Genomic DNA, 21,532 nt, shown 5'->3' on the forward strand with positions numbered 1-21,532 from the left:
AGGTGATGAGGGTGTCAAATGATTTAGATAAAGAAAAATTGGATATCAAATTGGGGAGGAGGAGTATGGAAGAAGTGAATGTTTTCAGATACTTGGGAGTTGACGTGTCGGCGGATGGATTTATGAAGGATGAGGTTAATCATAGAATTGATGAGGGAAAAAAGGTGAGTGGTGCGTTGAGGTATATGTGGAGTCAAAAAACGTTATCTATGGAGGCAAAGAAGGGAATGTATGAAAGTATAGTAGTACCAACACTCTTATATGGGTGTGAAGCTTGGGTGGTAAATGCAGCAGCGAGGAGACGGTTGGAGGCAGTGGAGATGTCCTGTTTAAGGGCAATGTGTGGTGTAAATATTATGCAGAAAATTCGGAGTGTGGAAATTAGGAAAAGGTGTGGAGTTAATAAAAGTATTAGTCAGAGGGCAGAAGAGGGGTTGTTGAGGTGGTTTGGTCATTTAGAGAGAATGGATCAAAGTAGAATGACATGGAAAGCATATAAATCTATAGGGGAAGGAAGGCGGGGTAGGGGTCGTCCTCGAAAGGGTTGGAGAGAGGGGGTAAAGGAGGTTTTGTGGGCAAGGGGCTTGGACTTCCAGCAAGCGTGCGTGAGCGTGTTAGATAGGAGTGAATGGAGACGAATGGTACTTGGGACCTGACGATCTGTTGGAGTGTGAGCAGGGTAATATTTAGTGAAGGGATTCAGGGAAACCGGTTATTTTCATATAGTCGGACTTGAGTCCTGGAAATGGGAAGTACAATGCCTGCACTTTAAAGGAGGGGTTTTGGGATATTGGCAGTTTGGAGGGATATGTTGTGTATCTTTATATGTGTATGCTTCTAAACTGTTGTATTCTGAGCACCTCTGCAAAAACAGTGATAATGTGCGAGTGTGGTGAAAGTGTCGAATGATGAAAGTATTTTCTTTTTGGGGATTTTCTTTCTTTTTTGGGTCACCCTGCGTCGGTGGGAGACGGCCGACTTGTTGAAAAAAAATATATATATTATTGTAACCATGAACGAGTGGTACTGATCAATAACAACACTGCGCTAGCCAAGGATTCGAACCCATGTTGTACTGGCCTGCCTCATGGTCATGTGGTTCTCGCTTACCATGAGGCAGGCCAGTACAACATGGGTTCATATCCCTGGCTAGCGCAGTGTTGTTATTGATTATATATATATATATATATATATATATATATATATATATATATATATATATATATATATATATATATATATATATATATATATATCAATAACAACACTGCGCTAGCCAAGGATATGAACCCATGTTGTACTGGAAGATATCGGTTAATGTTGAGACTGTAAGGGTTGTGGGTGGTAGGGTGAGTGGGTGGGTGGGTGGGAGGGTGGATGGGTGGTGGGGTGGGTAGTGGTTAAGGCTTCATCATACTACAACAGCTCGTAGCATCATCATCATGAGCCTCGCAATCATACATTATACCTGCAAGAGACACTCAATAACCTGCACTTGTGATGCTCCACACAAATAACCAACAATTACAATGCCATTTGCGGCGGCGGCGGCTGAATTGCAATCAAAGGAGTTCCCGGAGGAGGGCGGAGACTAGGAGACATGTGGCCATCTGGGTGCTAGGAGGACCTCCTGGGTGATGGGTAGGACCTCCTGGGCGCTGGGGAGGCCCTCATTTGTGCGGGGTAGTACCTCCCGGTGCTGGGGAGAACCTACTAGGTGGATTCCCCACCTGTATTTACCGGGTGTCCTACAGACTATGTCTGAGAGTCATCTATGACTTCACATGAGCCGACACTCTGACAGTCCCCCAGGGTAACAAGGTCGTAACATTCAACTCAAAGCGCAGTTCCGAACGAGAGGGTCATTAAGACACTGGAGCTATCATGGATAATTATAGCTGGAGGGCTGAGAGGGACTCTGAGGAAGATAGTCAAGTGTGATTGTCTGCTGTCATTACCTGTCAGCAGTTACAACAAAGCTTAATGATCATACTGCTACGCTGTACAGTAGTTACAACAAAGCTTAATGATCATACTGCTACATTGTTCAGTAGTTACAACAAGGCTTAATGATCATACTGCTACGCTGTAACGTAGTTACAACAAAGCTTAATGATCATACTGCTACGTTGTTCAGTAGTTACAACAAAGCTTAATGATCATACTGCTACGCTGTAACGTAGTTACAACAAAGCTTAATGATCATACTGCTACGTTGTTCAGTAGTTACAACAAAGTTTAATGATCATACTGCTACGTTGTTCAGTAGTTACAACAAAGCTTAATGATCATACTGCTACGTTGTACAGTAGTTACAACAAGGCTTAATGATCATACTGCTACGTTGTACAGTAGTTACAACAAAGCTTAATGATCATACTGCTACGTTGTACAGTAGTTACAACAAAGCTTAATGATCATACTGCTACGCTGTAACGTAGTTACAACAAAGCTTAATGATCATACTGCTACGCTGTAACGTAGTTACAACAAAGCTTAATGATCATACTGCTACACTGTTCAGTAGTTACAACAAAGCTTAATGATCATACTGCTACGTTGTTCAGTAGTTACAACAAAGCTTAATGATCATACTGCTACGTTGTACAGTAGTTACAACAAAGCTTAATGATCATACTGCTACGTTGTACAGTAGTTACAACAAAGCTTAATGATCATACTGCTATGCTGTAACGTAGTTACAACAAAGCTTAATGATCATACTGCTACGCTGTAACGTAGTTACAACAAAGCTTAATGATCATACTGCTACGTTGTACAGTAGTTACAACAAAGCTTAATGATCATACTGCTACGTTGTACAGTAGTTACAACAAAGCTTAATGATCATACTGCTACGTTGTACAGTAGTTACAACAAAGCTTAATGATCATACTGCTATGCTGTAACGTAGTTACAACAAAGCTTAATGATCATACTGCTACGCTGTAACGTAGATACAACAAAGCTTAATGATCATACTGCTACGTTGTACAGTAGTTACAACAAAGCTTAATGATCATACTGCTACGTTGTACAGTAGTTACAACAAAGCTTAATGATCATACTGCTACGCTGTAACGTAGTTACAACAAAGCTTAATGATCATACTGCTACGTTGTACAGTAGTTACAACAAAGCTTAATGATCATACTGCTACGTTGTACAGTAGTTACAACAAAGCTTAATGATCATACTGCTACGTTGTACAGTAGTTACAACAAAGCTTAATGATCATACTGCTACGTTGTACAGTAGTTACAACAAAGCTTAATGATCATACTGCTACGTTGTACAGTAGTTACAACAAAGCTTAATGATCATACTGCTACGCTGTAACGTAGTTACAACAAAGCTTAATGATCATACTGCTACGCTGTAACGTAGTTACAACAAAGCTTAATGATCATACTGCTACACTGTTCAGTAGTTACAACAAAGCTTAATGATCATACTGCTACGTTGTTCAGTAGTTACAACAAAGCTTAATGATCATACTGCTACGTTGTACAGTAGTTACAACAAAGCTTAATGATCATACTGCTACGTTGTACAGTAGTTACAACAAAGCTTAATGATCATACTGCTACGTTGTACAGTAGTTACAACAAAGCTTAATGATCATACTGCTACGCTGTAACGTAGTTACAACAAAGCTTAATGATCATACTGCTACGCTGTAACGTAGTTACAACAAAGCTTAATGATCATACTGCTACGTTGTACAGTAGTTACAACAAAGCTTAATGATCATACTGCTACGTTGTACAGTAGTTACAACAAAGCTTAATGATCATACTGCTATGCTGTAACGTAGTTACAACAAAGCTTAATGATCATACTGCTACGCTGTAACGTAGTTACAACAAAGCTTAATGATCATACTGCTACACTGTTCAGTAGTTACAACAAAGCTTAATGATCATACTGCTACGCTGTAACGTAGTTACAACAAAGCTTAATGATCATACTGCTACGCTGTAACGTAGTTACAACAAAGCTTAATGATCATACTGCTACGCTGTAACGTAGTTACAACAAAGCTTAATGATCATACTGCTACGTTGTACAGTAGTTACAACAAAGCTTAATGATCATACTATGCTGTAACGTAGTTACAACAAAGCTTAATGATCATACTGCTACGCTGTAACGTAGTTACAACAAAGCTTAATGATCATACTGCTACGTTGTACAGTAGTTACAACAAAGCTTAATGATCATACTGCTACGCTGTAACGTAGTTACAACAAAGCTTAATGATCATACTGCTACGTTGTACAGTAGTTACAACAAAGCTTAATGATCATACTGCTACGCTGTAACGTAGTTACAACAAAGCTTTATAATCATACTCTCTTGTCGTTAGTATTTGGTTTGTTATTTGTTTACGTTGGTAAAGACTAGTACAAAGAAAACTTGTCCTGAATCACATTCCAGATATGCAAAACACATTATTTGTGTACAAACATTTGATAACGTTCGTACAGTACTGTTTCATGTGACGTTGTTGTTTCTTCTCTTCTATCTTGACAGCGCTACGGAATTATAACTTAATTTTTACACTTCCAAGCGGTTTCGTGACTTTACAGTTCCTTGATAATGTGAAAAATCACGAAATCTCTTGGAGGTTCACTATTTTTTTCACAGTGGTATATAAATACTTTATATATGTATATACGGACAATGTTTTTCTATTACAACTACGTTTTTACAAATAAATGTACAGTTTTGCAATTAACAATTTGTTTATGGAAAAACTGTGATTGAGTTATTCACCTGGTTAGTATTTCCTGATCAAATTTGGATGAGATACACAGATGACATCAATGGTCAGCATAACAGGTTGATGCCTTTTTGGATACATCAAAAAAGTTCCATCGATACATCAAGCAAACTGTCTTTATTTAATGTTCTGACAGCAAGGAAAGTTCAATATCATTACTGAAACAATATTGTAGACATAAGACGCGCACTACAGCGTAAACAACATATACTGACATATATACATCTCTCGGTGTATGTATACTGACAGACATGCACCTCTCGGTGTATGTGTACTGACAGACATGCACCTCTCGGTGTATGTGTACTGACAGACATGCACCTCTCGGTGTATGTGTACTGACAGACATGCACCTCCCGGTGTATGTATACTGACAGACATGCATCTCTGTGTATGTATACTGACAGACATACATCTCTGGGTGTATGTATACTGACAGACAAGCACCTCTCAGTGTATATATACTGAGAGACAAACACCTCTCAGTGTATGTATACTGAGAGACAAGCACCTCTCAGTGTATGTATACTGAGAGACAAGCACCTCTCAGTGTATGTATACTGAGAGACAAGCACCTCTCAGTGTATGTATACTGAGAGACAAGCACCTCTCAGTGTATGTATACTGGGACAAGCACCTCTCAGTGTATGTATACTGAGAGACAAGCACCTCTCAGTGTATGTATACTGAGAGACAAGCACCTCTCAGTGTATGTATACTGAGAGACAAGCACCTCTCAGTGTATGTATACTGAGACAAGCACCTCTCAGTGTATGTATACTGAGAGACAAGCACCTCTCAGTGTATGTATACTGAGAGACAAGCACCTCTCAGTGTATCACAGGTGGTGACAAAGTCTCCTCGACTAAGTTACTAACTCGGTGCCTCGGTGATTCACTTGACAGTTTCACTGTCATCAGAAATACCTAACGTAACATCACTAACACATCACTTGTCATCACAAACCTGCTACATCACTCTGTGTAGTTAGTATTATGTTTCGTGTGTGTGTACTCACCTCATCTAGTGGTTGCAGGAGTCGAGTCACAGCTTCTGGCCCCGCCAGGAACTGTGTGTGTGTACTCACCTCACCTAATTGTGGTTGCAGGGGTCGAGACTCAGCTCCTGGCTTCTGAGTGTGTGTGTACTCACCTAGTTGTACTCACATGGTTGAGGTTGCAGGGGTCGAGTCCAAGCTCCTGGCCCCGCCTCTTCACTGGTCGCTACTAGGTCACTCTCTCTGAACCGTGAGCTTTATCATACCTCTGCTTAAAGCTATGTATGGATCCTGCCTCCCCTACATCGCTTCCCAAACTATTCCACTTCCTGACTACTCAGTGGCTGAAGAAATACTTCCTAACATCCCTGTGATTCATCTGTGTCTTCAGCTTCCAACTGTGTCCCCTTGTTGCTGTGTCCCATCTCTGGAACATCCTGTCTTTGTCCACCTTGTCAATTCCTCTCAGTATTTTGTATGTCGTTATCATGTCCCCCCAATCTCTCCTCTGTGTGTGTGTGTGTGTGTGTGTGTGTGTGTGTGTGTGTGTGTGTGTGTGTGTGTGTGTGTGTGTGTGTGTGTGTGTGTGTGTGTGCGTGCGTGTGAGTGGGTGGGTGCTCCAGCAGGTGGCTTGGTTCCAGGGTCACTACTACACGTCAGTAGACTTCCCATCACCAGCTTCCAGGAACTAGCTGCTGCTTCCCTGTCCTTCTTGAACGCTACACACTGTTGGTCTCCGGCCGACCTTGGCTGGAATGTCAGGCATTTCCAGGTTGTTTGTTCGTTTCTCCCAGACCAACTGTACCTTCCAGACCACCTGTATCTTCCAGACCATCTATACCTTCCAGACTACCTGTACCTTCCAGACCATTTTACCTTCCAGACAATCTGTACCTTCCAGATCACCTGTTCCTTCCACACCAACTGTACCTCCAGACCAATTGTACCTTCCACACCAACTGTACCTTCCACACCAACTGCACCTTCCAGACCATCTGTACCTTCCAGACCACCTGGAAGTTATTGTGGTGTCCAGATGATTGTGATAAGGGGAAGCCAGACACAGTTACAGGTGTTGGTGAGGGGAGAGGAGAAGGATAGGGGAGAGGAGGGAACAGGAGAGGGGGAGGAAACAGGACAAGAAACAGGAGAAGGCAAAGAAGGAATCAGGACTGCTGAATCAAAAGATAGGGAAGTGAGAGGAAGGGAACAATAGGGCAAAGAGAGGAAGGAGAGAGAAGGAACGGGAGAGGGCGACGGAAGTGGAAAGGGAGGAAGAGAGGAATGGGTAGATGGGGTAGAGGAAAGGCAAGATAGGGGCGGGATGATGTGGGCATCTTGGATAGATACCCTGGATGGAGGAACAAATACATCAAGGCGCCTCAGATACCCTCACTCGGGTCACTTTACCTGTTGGTGAATGTGTGACCAATTATTAATAAGGTGTTTGGCCACTCTTGGACACACACATTCTCCACACCTTGTAGAGTGAGTGTGTGTTTACCTAGTTGTGTACGGGGGTCGAGTCTCAGCTCCTGGCCCACCCTCTTAGTCACTGGAATTATTGTTTTCTGGCCCCTTGAACGCTTATGTCTTCTACCAATGAAGAGTATGAGTCTCCTTGTGGCCTGTGTTACAAGAGCCAGCACTCTGTTCTTGTCTTGCTGCAAGAGACAGAGAGACTCCAGTCTTGGTGCGGTGTTTTCAACAAATCCTTCTATGCTCTCGCTCTACCATCCACACGATGAATATACGGTGCATAACACCTTCTCTTGAAATTACACATTGAGACTATTTCCACCACTCGCACGAACACACACACACACATCCAGAAAGCGGGTCACCAAATAATCAGTTCCAAGTAATTGTCAGCCTTATTTCCTGCCCTCACACCTGGGCGCTGTGCTGGGAGGTGTGTGTGTGTGTGTGTGTGTGTGTGTGTGTGTGTGTGTGTGTGTGTGTGTGTGTGTGTGTGTGTGTGTGTGTTCCTCCTGAATGGTGGGCAGCTGGTGTGGCCCTGGATTCTGATTGGTAGGAAGCGAGTATGGTCTAGTGTTCCTGGGACCCTAAGTAGTGGGCAGCTAGTGTGGCCCCGGCCCCTGAGTAGTGGGTAGCTGGTTTTGGCCAGATGGCCCTGGGACCCTGATTTAGTGGCCACAGTTTCCAAAAGTCACAGAGTTAAATGTCTTCCTAGTCGTCAGCCTCTTCCTCCGCCCTCACTCACTGGTTTCCTTCACTTAAGTATTTTTATTAGTTTAACACACTAGAGTGTGTTACTCCAGACGTCAGAGACCTTTATTTAGTGTGTTACAGCTTTATGTTGCCTTTCCTTGTCTTGCAGCCATTACATGTTAAGTCGAGGAAGATTGACACAATAAGAGAGGACACTCTTAGGGAAGGTAAACAAACAGTTGGCATCATGGAGCTGCTTGGCCGATCTGAACCTCCTCAAACCTGCCATTAAGACCATTACCGCCGGCTCGGATGTCCTAAATCATTTCAATTTTCTTTTTAGTTGGCCGGAGTCGGGCAGTGTAAATCAGCTGCCCAATATTCCTCCTCATTATTCTCTACTCCATTATCCCATCACTATTATTATTATTTTTTTTTTTTTGTTTACGGGTGAGCGGTGTGGGAAGAGATATCACAAGTGAGAGTGGCGGGACCAACCTACCTTCCACTGCGGCGGGACCAACCTACCTTCCACTGCGGCGGGACCAACCTACCCTCCACTGCGGCGGGACCAACCTACCTTCCACTGCGGCGGGACCAACCTACCTTCCACTGCGGCGGGACCAACCTACCCTCCACTGCGGCGGGACCAACCTACCTTCCACTGCGGCTGTCACCTCAAAAATCAGAGAAAAATGTATATTACGAAGTCAGTATATTATTCTCCTGAATTCTCTTACAATAAATTAACATTTACTAATGAAGCTGTTGGCTGGAATATATCTTTTAGATTATTTACTGTTTACTTGATGTGACAGCTGAGGTGATGCATTAGCTCAGTTAAGTATTAGTACCTGTATCCTACATTAAAACCTAAATTGATGCATTAGCTCACCTCCTAAGCTACGAAGATAAACGTGTCTGAATGTTACAAATTATATTAAAAAACTAAAAACCATCAGGATAGGTAGGTAGATAACTGTTGTTGTGGCAGTAAATGTGAACGATAAGAGGCAGCAGCAGCAGCGGTGACCACACTAAAATATAAAGTATAGGTGGTCACTGCAGGAAACAAAGCGCCCGTCCAAGAAGTTAATTAAGTGGTGGAGGAGCCGCTGGTTCACCCTCGCTGCCACAAACCAGACCCGCTAACAATAATTATCTTCTCGCCATTCTGTTAAAACAACGAAGAACAAACTCACAAAAGCTTCCTAAATTGAGACAATGAGAAGTGCGAGGGTGGTGGTCACAGCTCGCGGCGTGAGGTCCCGCGGGTGGCCGCACGCTCCATCAAACTCGCGGAGTCACCTGGGAATTATACCACCACAACTAATGGTGTTGGACGAGGATGGTGAAGTGAGCACTTACAACACTCACTGAGTCTTCCCTGACACCAGGGGGTCAAACCTCAGCTCTATCTTCTATATTTTGTTAACTGTTATTAAGAAAAGTTTAACTCTGCAATATTCACAGACGCTATAAATGTACTAAAGGTAAGTGTCTCGTGGTGCAAGGGTAATATTATATCTGCTGATGAGTGTTGCCCATGGACAAAAATATTGAGTTCTAGATCTTCCTAGTAATGATCCTAAGTGTTTAACATGATGTTCCAGTTAGCTACACAAGGTGTTAATAATGAGAAGATCGTCTGTTTTGTCACAGATTTTACATTTGAATAAAAGACGAGTCCCGTATCATGTCCCCGTGTCGTCACCTGAACAAGATCTCCTAGAAGAATCTTTGTGCCTGCCAGTTTGCCATCATCCAGGAACCTGATGTTTAGTTTACTGGTCAATTTCAGTGATTTCCCTAACCGCTAAGCAGAAAAAAAAATGGGGCGAAACGATCTGCTTGCCGAACACCCGGGGCATGGATTTTAGAGGCTGCAGCCCCCGCCAGCCGGAGGGCCTCCAGATTTAACATTTCTTTAACTTTTTTCCTTTTTAAAATATCACTGGGGGCCCCTCAAAGTATCTGTAGCCCAGGGGCCTCACAGTATCTGTAGCCTAGGGGCCTCAAAGTATCTGTAGCCTAGGGGCCTCACAGTATCTCTAGCCCAGGGGCCTCACAGTATCTGTAGCCCAGGGGTCTCACAGTATCTCTAGCCCAGGGGCCTCACAGTATCTGTAGCCCAGGGGCCTCACAGTATCTATAGCCTAGGGGCCTCACAGTATCTGTAGCCCAGGGGCCTCACAGTATCTATAGCCTAGGGGCCTCACAGTATCTGTAGCCTAGGGGCCTCACAGTATCTATAGCCTAGGGGCCTCACAGTATCTGTAGCCTAGGGGCCTCACAGTATCTATAGCCTAGGGGCCTCACAGTATCTGTAGCCTAGGGGCCTTACAGTATCTGTAGCCCATAGGCCTACAAAATCTTAACCCGGCTCTGCAAACCCCCTTTGATGAAGCGATATCATGCTCCTTTAATAGAAGCATCGACCCCTTGCTGTCTCATGATGAAACAAATGAGAAGAGTCTTGGGAAATGTGCTCGAACTGCTCTTTTCAGTATATTAAATGCAATCTTGAAAATTAGCTTTAATATTGCATTACTCTCAGGTGGGTTAATGACATACATCATCTCCGCATAAACTGCTGCTTCACTGACTTGAAGGATCCCAAAGGGAAGCTGGTTTGGATGAAGCGTCACGCACACACACACACACACACACACACACACACACACACACACACACACACACACACACACACACACACACACACACACACGCACACGCACACGCACACACACACACACACACACACACACACACACAGAAGTGGGTTTAGAAGTGTGGGGGATCAGGAAGTTTATTACTGTATTAGTGTTTGGTTTTTTAAGGCGATGAGAGGAGAGGTGACCTGGGCCGGGTCAAGTGGGGTTAGGGAGTGTGTGTAGTGCACTTGACCTGGTGACCTTGGGACAGTCACTGTTGCTGCTGTATAGACACCACAGACATTCCCACCACCAACTATCTCTCTCCCTCCCTCCCTCCTCTCCTATTATATCCTTTTGTTACTCCTTGCCATCATTACTCTTTATTTTTTTTCACATTTTGCTTTTATTTTTCCCTTCATACTCGATGTGTGTAACTGTAAAATCTATGTAAGTTTCGAGTGTCACAATAACGTAGCAGCTTCCAAATTATTTTGTCAAACTTCCCACACTTTCTAATCTTATTTACAAAACTGTGCTTATTATATTTTGCCTAGTAATTTCATGCTTTACCATATTGTGATTTCTAATCTCTCTCTCTTTCTCATATTTTAACACTTATGGTTCATGTTATTTTTCTTCCATATTTATTTTAATTTTTCAAGAAATGCTTGTATTGTTTTCTTGCATCATGGCCGTTCTTCATTTGTTTTGTCAGTCTTAACTGTCTTTCCCTCACACTTCTTCCTTTAAACTTTGATTCATGTGTAACCTGCGTCTTGATTCATGTATAATCTTATTTTATTTCTCATAAGTTTATTTGTGTGTCACTATATCTGTGTCACTGTGCATGTGTCACTGTATATGTGTCACTGTATATGTGTCACTGTATATGTGTCACTGTATATGTGTCACTGTATATGTGTCACTGTATGTGTCACTATATGTGTCACTTTATGTGTCACTTTATATGTGTCACTGTATGTGTCACTGTATGTCACTGTATATGTCACTGTGTCTTCCTAGAGCTCAGATTACTCCTTAATAATCTTCCTCTCTCTGGAACAAATACGTCCCGCTACCACTTACAGGCAAGATCTTGCGCTGATCTACGCATAATAGATCCAGGTTGTACAATAAAATAGCTGCGTCGGCGGCAAAATCTAAAATCTGCATCCTTCTCCTTCTCTTTCTCTTCTTCTTCCTCCTCCTCCTCCTCCTCCTCCTCCTGGTGTACTGATAAGACCATATCCTCTACTATCTGCCCCACGGCATCCTATCCCAGTCGGATCCCGTACCCACTGTCAAGTGTTCCGTCAGACCTGTCATGCCCTGTCGAGTCCCGTCAGTGCTACCCAGACAGGAGATGAATTTAGTGGCACGGGTGTTCCTTGCATCCTTTACTCCCTGCCACCAACAAGAACTCTTGTTTGTGCTCGTCTCCTAAACTCCTGGTAACCTCCTTTGGGGGGCACAGTTCCTATTTGTGTGTGTGTGTGTGTACCTATATGTTCTTGTGGTACCGTCCACAGACCGGATATGGGATGCACAACAAGTGATCTTACCAGACTACATCACCTTCCCTGTGATGACACATGGTCGCTGCCCTAATATTGAAAGTCTCTTGATCCCAGACAATGGAGCTATCCTTCACTTGGATCAAATCTGATAATCTGTCCTTTCCAATACACTGAATAACCCACTTGGGTTAAGGACTTCCAAAATTACAATGGCCAACAAAGGTTTCAGTTCAGCTTAAAAACGTGTTTGTAACCAATTCTGGGAAACCGAGTTTAAATCTGAACTTAATTTTGCTCCACCACGCACACTTTGTGATATAAAACCCCACAGTGAACAAGTTCACCAAGACGTAGCCATCATGGAGAAGAGTTATCAGGAAAATCTGACTACTGCTGGACACTAAGGAAATTTATCTTATTTTATCTCTCTTTCTCTCTCTCACACACATACACATACACAATAAATATATATAGTCTTACGAAAGTGTTGTGAACGAATTTATATTAAGACTAGTTTTCATTACTGGAAGCACCACTTAATATCTCTGCAAAATATAAACCTATGATTGTTAGCTAACATATATCAAATAGTTCTTGAACCTTAAATAGCCAAAATACTGCTTATAAAATTAAAATAAAAGCTCATGTAAGAGACTAAATAAACTCAGGCTCTTGGTCAGCGCATTAAAATTAGTTTAACACAACTAATTTTGTTTCTGAACTGGATAAAAAAGTTAAATTTGCTGCACATGTTTTAAATGCATATAAAAGCTTACACAGTGTGTGTGTAAGACACATCAGATCAAGGTGAGTAATAGTAGTTGATGCATCGTCAAGACCGTACGGAAATCAACGCTTTGATGAGCAACGATATATCGCATGTTGCCAGACACAAGTCACTCGTGTATGCTTCTGGGTGTATATATATCGTGAGGTTATTTTCATCTTTTTTTTTAAAAGGATTAAGGTATTCTTGACCGGTGGTTAAGAGGTTATGTGCAGCCTTAATGACCCTCTGTGGTAGAATGGCTTTAAACCCCATTAACTAACTGTGAGGTGTAAGTCTCGTTGTTTATACACTGGGGTGTATATCGTTATGTATATACACTGAGAATTTACTTTAAATCCTCAACTAGGGATTAAAATATTTTCTTCTGACACGACTTTAATGACGGAGTTAATACCTTAGACAGACAAACATAAGGGAGGAGGAGGAGGTAGATGTGTTGATGATAATGAAGAAGGGGGGTGGGGTTGATGGTGAAGGGGGTGGGGTTGGTGGTGAAGGAAGAAGAGAAGATAGAAAACAGGGAAGAAGATGGAGGGGGAAGAGAATGAATGATTAAGAGGAGGTAGTGATGGTGACAGGTGAGGGGAGGGTACTGGAGGAGAGGCAGAGGAGAGGAGGGGCAGGAGGGAGGGGAAGGATGGTATAGAGGAGACGACAGGAAATTCACAACAGAACTCTAAAGTGCTGCCAAGGAAATGACGCTTTTTAATCATTGTGGGAGTCCGTCCCGCCTCCTACTCTCCTTGTACATACACACAAACAGAGCAGGGAAAGAGAGGACATAGCGTTCAGTGAAGAGGAGGGGCCAGGAGCTGAGTATCGACCCCTGCAACCACAATTAGGTGAACACACACACAAGTGGGATAGCTGGAAGCCAGATACTAAATGAGTCAGAGAGATATCAGGAAATATTTCTTATCTGAGAGAGGTACAGGAGAGTGAAGGAGCAATTCAGAGCACAAGAAACGACAGAAAACCGATAAACAAGCAAGAGCGGTTGTAATGAATATGACAGGATAACAAAAAAAGGAAGCTGAAAGGGCACTCTTCCTGACAGAAGATAAGTAAGGACAGACAAAAAGATAAAATTACAAAAGGAGCTTGATAAACAAAAGCAATAAACCCAGGTAATATATCTCCATGGATGGTGAGAGGAGCTAATTAATCCACGGTGTGACCCAGTAGCAACTAGTCGCTCTATCCAGGTTGAACAGTTAGAAAAAGTCTAATGTGGTCTCCATACATAAGAAGAGGGGCAGACAGGAGGCGCTAAATTACACACTAATATCTTAAAAATGCATATTATCAAAGTTATAGGAAATGTTGTAACGGAAAATGAAGAGTTCTGAAGCATCTACAGGAGTTTTTTTTAGAGAAAAACCAGCAAAGTTTTAGGGACAGAAAATCCTGTCTTACGAACTTGTTGGAAATAAAGCAACAGAGACAGGCATGGATAGACTGCATCTTCCTGGAGAGCAAAAGCACATCCGAACAACTAGGAGAGTACAGTAGCGATCAGTGAAGAGGCGGGGCCAGGAGCTATTAATCGACCCTTGCAACCACAATAACTCATGTTTATCTGGAAAAAAATAAAGGTTACAATACTGTCACGTGGTCGTTGTTATTAAATAATTATTAAATAATTTAAAAATAAAACATTAGAAACTGGTCTAGAAATGACAACTGGCAGGAATGAAAGGTAGTGTCCGCGGTTATTAATGAGAAGTCTTCAAGACCAGTTTTATTTCTCCATCGGTCATAGCTGTCACGTAGGTGTTATTGGTAGAAACTACACTGCTTTCACGCACATGTTGGAGGAGAGACTACACTACTGTCATCCAGGCATGGTTACTGGAGAACACAGTGATGTTATCCAGGTGTTGGTGGAGAGTGTCGATGAAGGATCTTGGTCAGTATACTGGCTTATATACATTTCAGTGGCTGGTGAGAGTATGGAGCTGAGCCAAACCTTGGAGAGTGTTTGAGAAGAGTGTGGGGTAGATGTAAGGATGTGGGGACGTTGAGAGGATGTTAGGGTATGCAGATGGAGTTGCGGGTGTGAAGAGTTTCAGGAAAGCATATTTAGGACAGCTTAAGGAAGATATTAGACGATTGTGTGGAAGTCTTGGGAGGGAGACTAACTACCGCCCAGCCATCTTACCTACCACCAACTACCAATTACCCTCCCGTCAGATGTGCTCTTGTTTGTCCCCCCCCCCCCTGCCCCGCCCAAGTGTCTACCTGCCAGTTTCACTACGTAAGCGAAAAAACAAAATTCAAATAATGACAACAGTATTCGTGTTGGAAAATACTGATGTCTTTATTCAACGTAAACACCGAGGAGAAAAGAATGAGAGACCAGATATAAGATGACTATCTAACGCGCTGCCTTTCTAATGTTATCTTCTCAAGTAAAGTGACCTTCCTAATGTTATTTTCTCTACTGGAAGAGTAGGATAATGATAATTGTTGTCCATGAGATGCCAATCCTCGCTGCGGCCCTCTCACCACTCTCTCACCGCCATCACCACCACTGTCACATCGTCTCATATTTGGCGGCAAAACACAATCAGGCCGCCAGCCACAAAAAAAAAAACCCAGGTTCCCACAGGTACCTGATACTCCTAAGCTGCCGGAAAGTATCATGTAAAGTATACCTGCTTGTACCCTACCTATACGTTATGTACATACCTAGGGGCTCTCCTGCTTGTTCTCTACCTGCTCGTCGTTATGTACATACCCAGGGGCCCTCCTGCTTGTTCCCTACCTGCTCGTCGTTATGTACATACCCAGGGGCCCTCCTGCTTGTTCCCTACCTGCTCGTCATGTACATACCCAAGGGCCCTACCTACTCTTCGTTATGTACATACTAAGGGGCCCTCCTGTGCTATATGTAAGGTAAAACCCAGTATTTAACATAACATTAAGTTGTTGCTCCCACTGGCACGCCAGCCACAGTGACAATGGTTTAGCCATCTTTAGAATCTGTGTTTATATTCACTCACTATCTTCCTCATCACTTCATAACAACAGTGACACAGAACAGTCACTATCTTCATCACTTCATAACAACAGTGACACAGAACAGTCACTATCTTCCTCATCACTTCATAACAACAGTGACACAGAACAGTTACTATCTTCCTCATCACTTCATAACAACAGTGACACAGAACAGTTACTATCTTCCTCATCACTTCATAACAACAGTGACACAGAACAGTCACTATCTTCCTCATCACTTCATAACAACAGTGACACAGAACAGTCACTATCTTCATCACTTCATAACAACAGTGACACAGAACAGTCACTATCTTCCTCATCACTTCATAACAACAGTGACACAGAACAGTTACTATCTTCCTCATCACTTCATAACAACAGTGACACAGAACAGTTACTATCTTCCTCATCACTTCATAACAACAGTGACACAGAACAGTTACTATCTTCCTCATCACTTCATAACAACAGTGACACAGAACAGTTACTATCTTCCTCATCACTTCATAACAACAGTGACACAGAACAGTTACTATCTTCCTCATCACTTCATATCAACAGTGACACAGAACAGTCACTATCTTCCTCACTTCATAACAACAGTGACACAGAACAGTCACTATCTTCCTCATCACTTCATAACAACAGTGACACAGAACAGTCACTATCTTCCTCATCACTTCATAACAACAGTGACACAGAACAGTTACTATCTTCCTCATCACTTCATATCAACAGTGACACAGAACAGTCACTATCTTCCTCATCACTTCATAACAACAGTGACACAGAACAGTCACTATCTTCCTCACTTCATAACAACAGTGACACAGAACAGTTACTATCTTCCTCACTTCATAACAACAGTGACACAGAACAGTCACTATCTTCCTCACTTCATAACAACAGTGACACAGAACAGTTACTATCTTCCTCACTTCATAACAGTGACACAGAACAGTCACTATCTTCCTCACTTCATAACAACAGTGACACAGAACAGTCACTATCTTCCTCATCACTTCATAACAACAGTGACACAGAACAGTTACTATCTTCCTCATCACTTCATAACAACAGTGACACAGAACAGTTACTATCTTCCTCATCACTTCATAACAGTGACACAGAACAGTTACTATCTTCCTCATCACTTCATAACAACAGTGACACAGAACAGTTACTACCTTCCTCATCACTTCATATCAACAGTGACACAGAACAGTTACTATCTTCCTCATCACTTCATATCAACAGTGACACAGAACAGTTACTATCTTCCTCATCACTTCATAACAACAGTGACACAGAACAGTTACTATCTTCCTCATCACTTCATAACAACAGTGACACAGAACAGTTACTACCTTCCTCATCACTTCATATCAACAGTGACACAGAACAGTCACTATCTTCATCACTTAATATCAACAGTGACACAGAACAGTCACTATCTTCATCACTTCATAACAGTGACACAGAACAGTCACTATCTTCATCACTTCATAACAGTGACACAGAACAGTCACTATCTTCATCATTTCATAACACTGACACAGAACAGTCACTATCTTCATCATTTCATAACAACAGTGACACAAAACAGTCACTACCTTTCTCATCACCTTATAACAAAGGTGACACAAAGATAATGGGGTTGAGGTAGAGTTTGAATAAGGAGTAGTTAGAAATAATTAGGTAACTTGTATGTGAGAGGTAGAAGAATAGAAGAGGTAACTGCGAATGGAGAACTGTGGAAATATTTGATGAATATAAATGTTTAATTCAATGCCAAGTCAGTCTTAAAGCAAGGAAGAGAGTTATTGACGTAGGAGAGTTTAATGCTGACGTGAGAAACAATTCTGCAGCAAAGTTTGGAATGCCAGGGGAAAAAATCATTGAAAAATCCATCGAGATGAGCTTAAGAAAATATACTCTGACTAAAACTTATATTTCTTTAACGTTTTTGTAACTTTTGCCGCTGAAGTGGCTAGTTTATTGTGCACTTCGTCCATCCTGTGGATGGTAGTTGCTAGTTCATCCTGTGGATGGTAGTACATGAGTTTATCCTAGATACATAAAACGCTTAGAACTAAGCTTGATAAATGTTTAACAGCTGTACACATATATATATTGTATCTATACGTGTTTTTTTCTCTTTTAAGTAAATTGAGGATATTTGTCTGGTAATAAGATACCTTGACATATAGCATTAGTTATTATGTTGTCTATCTCTGACTATCTTGAACTTAAATGTTAAATTACATAATTTTATCGAGCTTCTTGCTGGATACTGTTGCATACTTCCTCATGCAAGCAACTCTCCAGCCTCTTGGCTTCTATCTAGCCTATCTTCTCAGCTCTCAACCAGCCACAAAGTATCGAGGCAGACCATAGGGCCACCTATGCAGGTGTGCTCATTTCCTGAAATGCTGTGGTGGGTTCTCACCTGGTGTGTTGGGTCCAACACCTGTGTGGTCTTGTGGAAGACGGTACCTGGCGACGGACAAGCTTATCAAGAAGATATCTTGCCCACACGTCAACACCCACACCTGATCTCACCGCCCACACCCACACCTGCTCTCACCGCCCACACCCACATCTGCTCTCACCACCCACACCCCATACCTGCTCTCACCACCCAGCCACACTTACTCTCACCGTCCACACCCACATCTGCTCTCACCGCCCCTAAAGAGCCGCGTTTAAGTTTCTTAAGCAACCCTTGATTGATGAGTTGTCTTGTTCTGAGGACCTGCTGTTCCACTGTGTGTGTGTGTGTGTGTGTGTGCGTGTGGGTGTGTGTGTGTGTGTGTGTGTGTGTGTGTGTGTGTGTGTGTGTGTGTGTGTGTGTGTGTGTGTTTTGGGCACTTACTGGGCTCTCTGTACTCTGAGCATCAGCCTCCTGCTCCAATCATCACCTTACTCGTAAAACATTGCCGCTGTGTAATTTTCTGCTGTTGGCGGCTCCCGTTTGGTGTGTGTGTGTGTGTGTGTGTCCAACCGGTTATGTTTTCTATGCGTTGCCAACTGCCTCGTCTGCGTGTGTGTTGTCCAGTGTGATGGTTCCCTCGTTAGCCAGAGATCCACGATGATTGCTGGTTTATAGAGGAGGAGGAGAAATCAGGAGCAGCATCAGTAAAGGTAACATCCACACACACACTAGCAATGTACACAACTTCATTTTGTACATACCATAGCCATGCTGTGGAGGGCAGTGTAGGATAATGAGAACTTTCATAGGGGAAATAGTGTATAAAGAGAACTTTCAAAACAAGGGAAATAGTGTCAATGATGGCACTATTCAAACAGCTTGTGTTTTCTCGCTTAGAGTATTGTCCAGAGTTAACGGCTCCATTCAGAACAGGAGAAATATTAGACCTGGAAAAGACAGAGAGGTCATTTACGGCCCGCATAGAAATCTTCACGAGGAAACTCGACATAATATCTCTGCCAAATCATGGATATGTGTGTCAGGAAGCTGGTATGGTGGGCAGATAGATATTTCACCTAACCAATAGAACTCAGAGAGTAATAGTAAATAGAGGGAAATCAGAGGCTGCTACAGTGAAAAGTTCTGTTCCCCAAGCCAAAGTACTCACCCCACTTCTCTTCCTCATTCTCATATTTGACACAAACAGGAACATCAATCATAGCATTGTATCATCCTTTGCAGAAGATACTAGAATCTGAATGAGAATGTCATCCATAGAAGACACAGCGAGCCTCCAAGCTGATATAAATCAAGTCTTCCAGTGAGCTGCTGACAATATGTTGAATGAGAACAAATATTTTTTACTACGTTAAGGAAAAATAGAGGAAATAAAACAAGATGGGAGTTCAACACAAACTCAAACCATTCAATAGAACGCAAGTTAAATGTGAGATATCTGGGAGCGATAATGTCAGAAAGACCTCACGTTCAAAGAGCACAACAATGTTGTTTTCACATCTGCAAGTAAAAATGACAAGCAGAGCGGGAAGGGCAGGTAGGCGGGTGAGCGGGCAGGTAGGCGAGCGGGCGGGCAAGCAGGCGGGTGAGCGGGCAGGTAGGCGAGCGGGCGGGCAAGCAGGCGGGTGAGCGGGCAGGTAGGCGAGCGGGCGGGCAAGCAGGCGGGTGAGCGGCCAGGTGGGTGTTATTACAGCACAAGGTTTATTAGTGGATCATGTGAGGAGTGCGGCGCCGCTGGCCAGTCTTCCCGCCCTGCAATTGTCACCGTCACGCTTTAATGGCTAATTTCACCGCAATCGTTGGAAAGGTAAACAAGGAATCTCCGTGCAGTGAACAGTGATGCTGATCTTGTGGTGAAGGAGGGTGGGTGGGAGGGAGAGAATGGTAGGACCGTGACAACATGGTTTGCAAGACACTCAGATAACCAGAGGTTATCGCAGGCTCATGCAATGATTACACTGAGTGGAGAGGGCGGGTCTCCTCACATAGACCCATCACTGTACATGGGAGGTAAGACCTCTCACACACGCCCATCACTGTACATGGAAGGTGAGACCTCTCACATACACCCATCACTGTACATGGAAGGTGAAAGAAGTGTTTTCTGACTGACAAGATATTATGTACCGATCATATATTTATCAGAATTAAATTTATTTCAAAGAAAAACAAGTCTTTTTTTTCATTATCAATACAGTTAATTTATATGTAACTTTAACCTTAACTTTACACGGCAAATAAAATAACTGTCAACCTGGAAGAAAATGTGAGAGAAAATATTCTTGTGTTAGCTGAAAGGTGTTGCAGCTAAGGTATTATGTCTCCATCACAAACGCTCTGAATGATCAGTAATAAGATTATTATGGACATTTACTAGTCCTACACACGCCCTTCAATGTATGTGGGCGGCGGCAGCGTCACACACCCATGCGTGGCGGCATTAAAAGTAAGAAATACGGGAGCCAGTGGCCCGGGTGTGGGTTAAGAACCTATTACTGTGACATTTTAGTGCAATGGATGAGGGACAGAGAGAAAGCTCGCTAATTACTGAGATGCTTACCTGACATGGGTCTACTGTGGGTGTAGATGAGAGTGGGGTGGGTGGAAGTTTGGCAAAGGGGTTGGATCACGGCAGGACCATCCACCCACCCACCTACACAGCCATCCACCTACACAACCACCCACCTACACAGCCATCCACCTACATAGCCATCCACTTACACAACCATCCACCTACCTGGTCATGGACCGGGCCGCGGGGGCGTTGATCCCCGGAATAACCTCCAGGTAACCAGGTAACCAGAGCCATCCAACTACACAGCCATCCACCCATACACCCATCCACCCACACAATCACCCACCTACACAGCCATCCACCTACACAGCCATCCACCAACATAGCCATCCACCTACAAGCTAGGTTATATATATACAAGCTAGGTTATATACAATCTAGGTTATATATACAAGCTAGGTTATATATACAAGCTAAGTTATATACAAACTAGGTTATATATACAAGTTGGGTTATAAGTGCTGCGGTGAGCCTCTTTAACCAAAATTAAAAACATAATAACATTAAATTCCTCTGCCACTTTTCTGAGCACATCAATTCATTCAGTAGATCAACAGAATATAATACCGATAAGTTGATG

The 21,532-nt window shown here is 42.8% G+C and overlaps 1 long non-coding RNA gene across 4 annotated transcripts in view; it reads right to left on the bottom strand.

Annotated features, from left to right (window-relative positions):
* The window catches only part of LOC138853667 (uncharacterized), a 60,419-nt gene that overhangs the window by 19,510 nt on the left and 19,377 nt on the right, over positions 1-21,532 (bottom strand). The window lies entirely within an intron of this gene.

Source organism: Cherax quadricarinatus, chromosome 37 (assembly GCF_038502225.1).
Source record: "Cherax quadricarinatus isolate ZL_2023a chromosome 37, ASM3850222v1, whole genome shotgun sequence".
Taxonomy (NCBI): Eukaryota; Metazoa; Arthropoda; class Malacostraca; order Decapoda; family Parastacidae; genus Cherax; species Cherax quadricarinatus.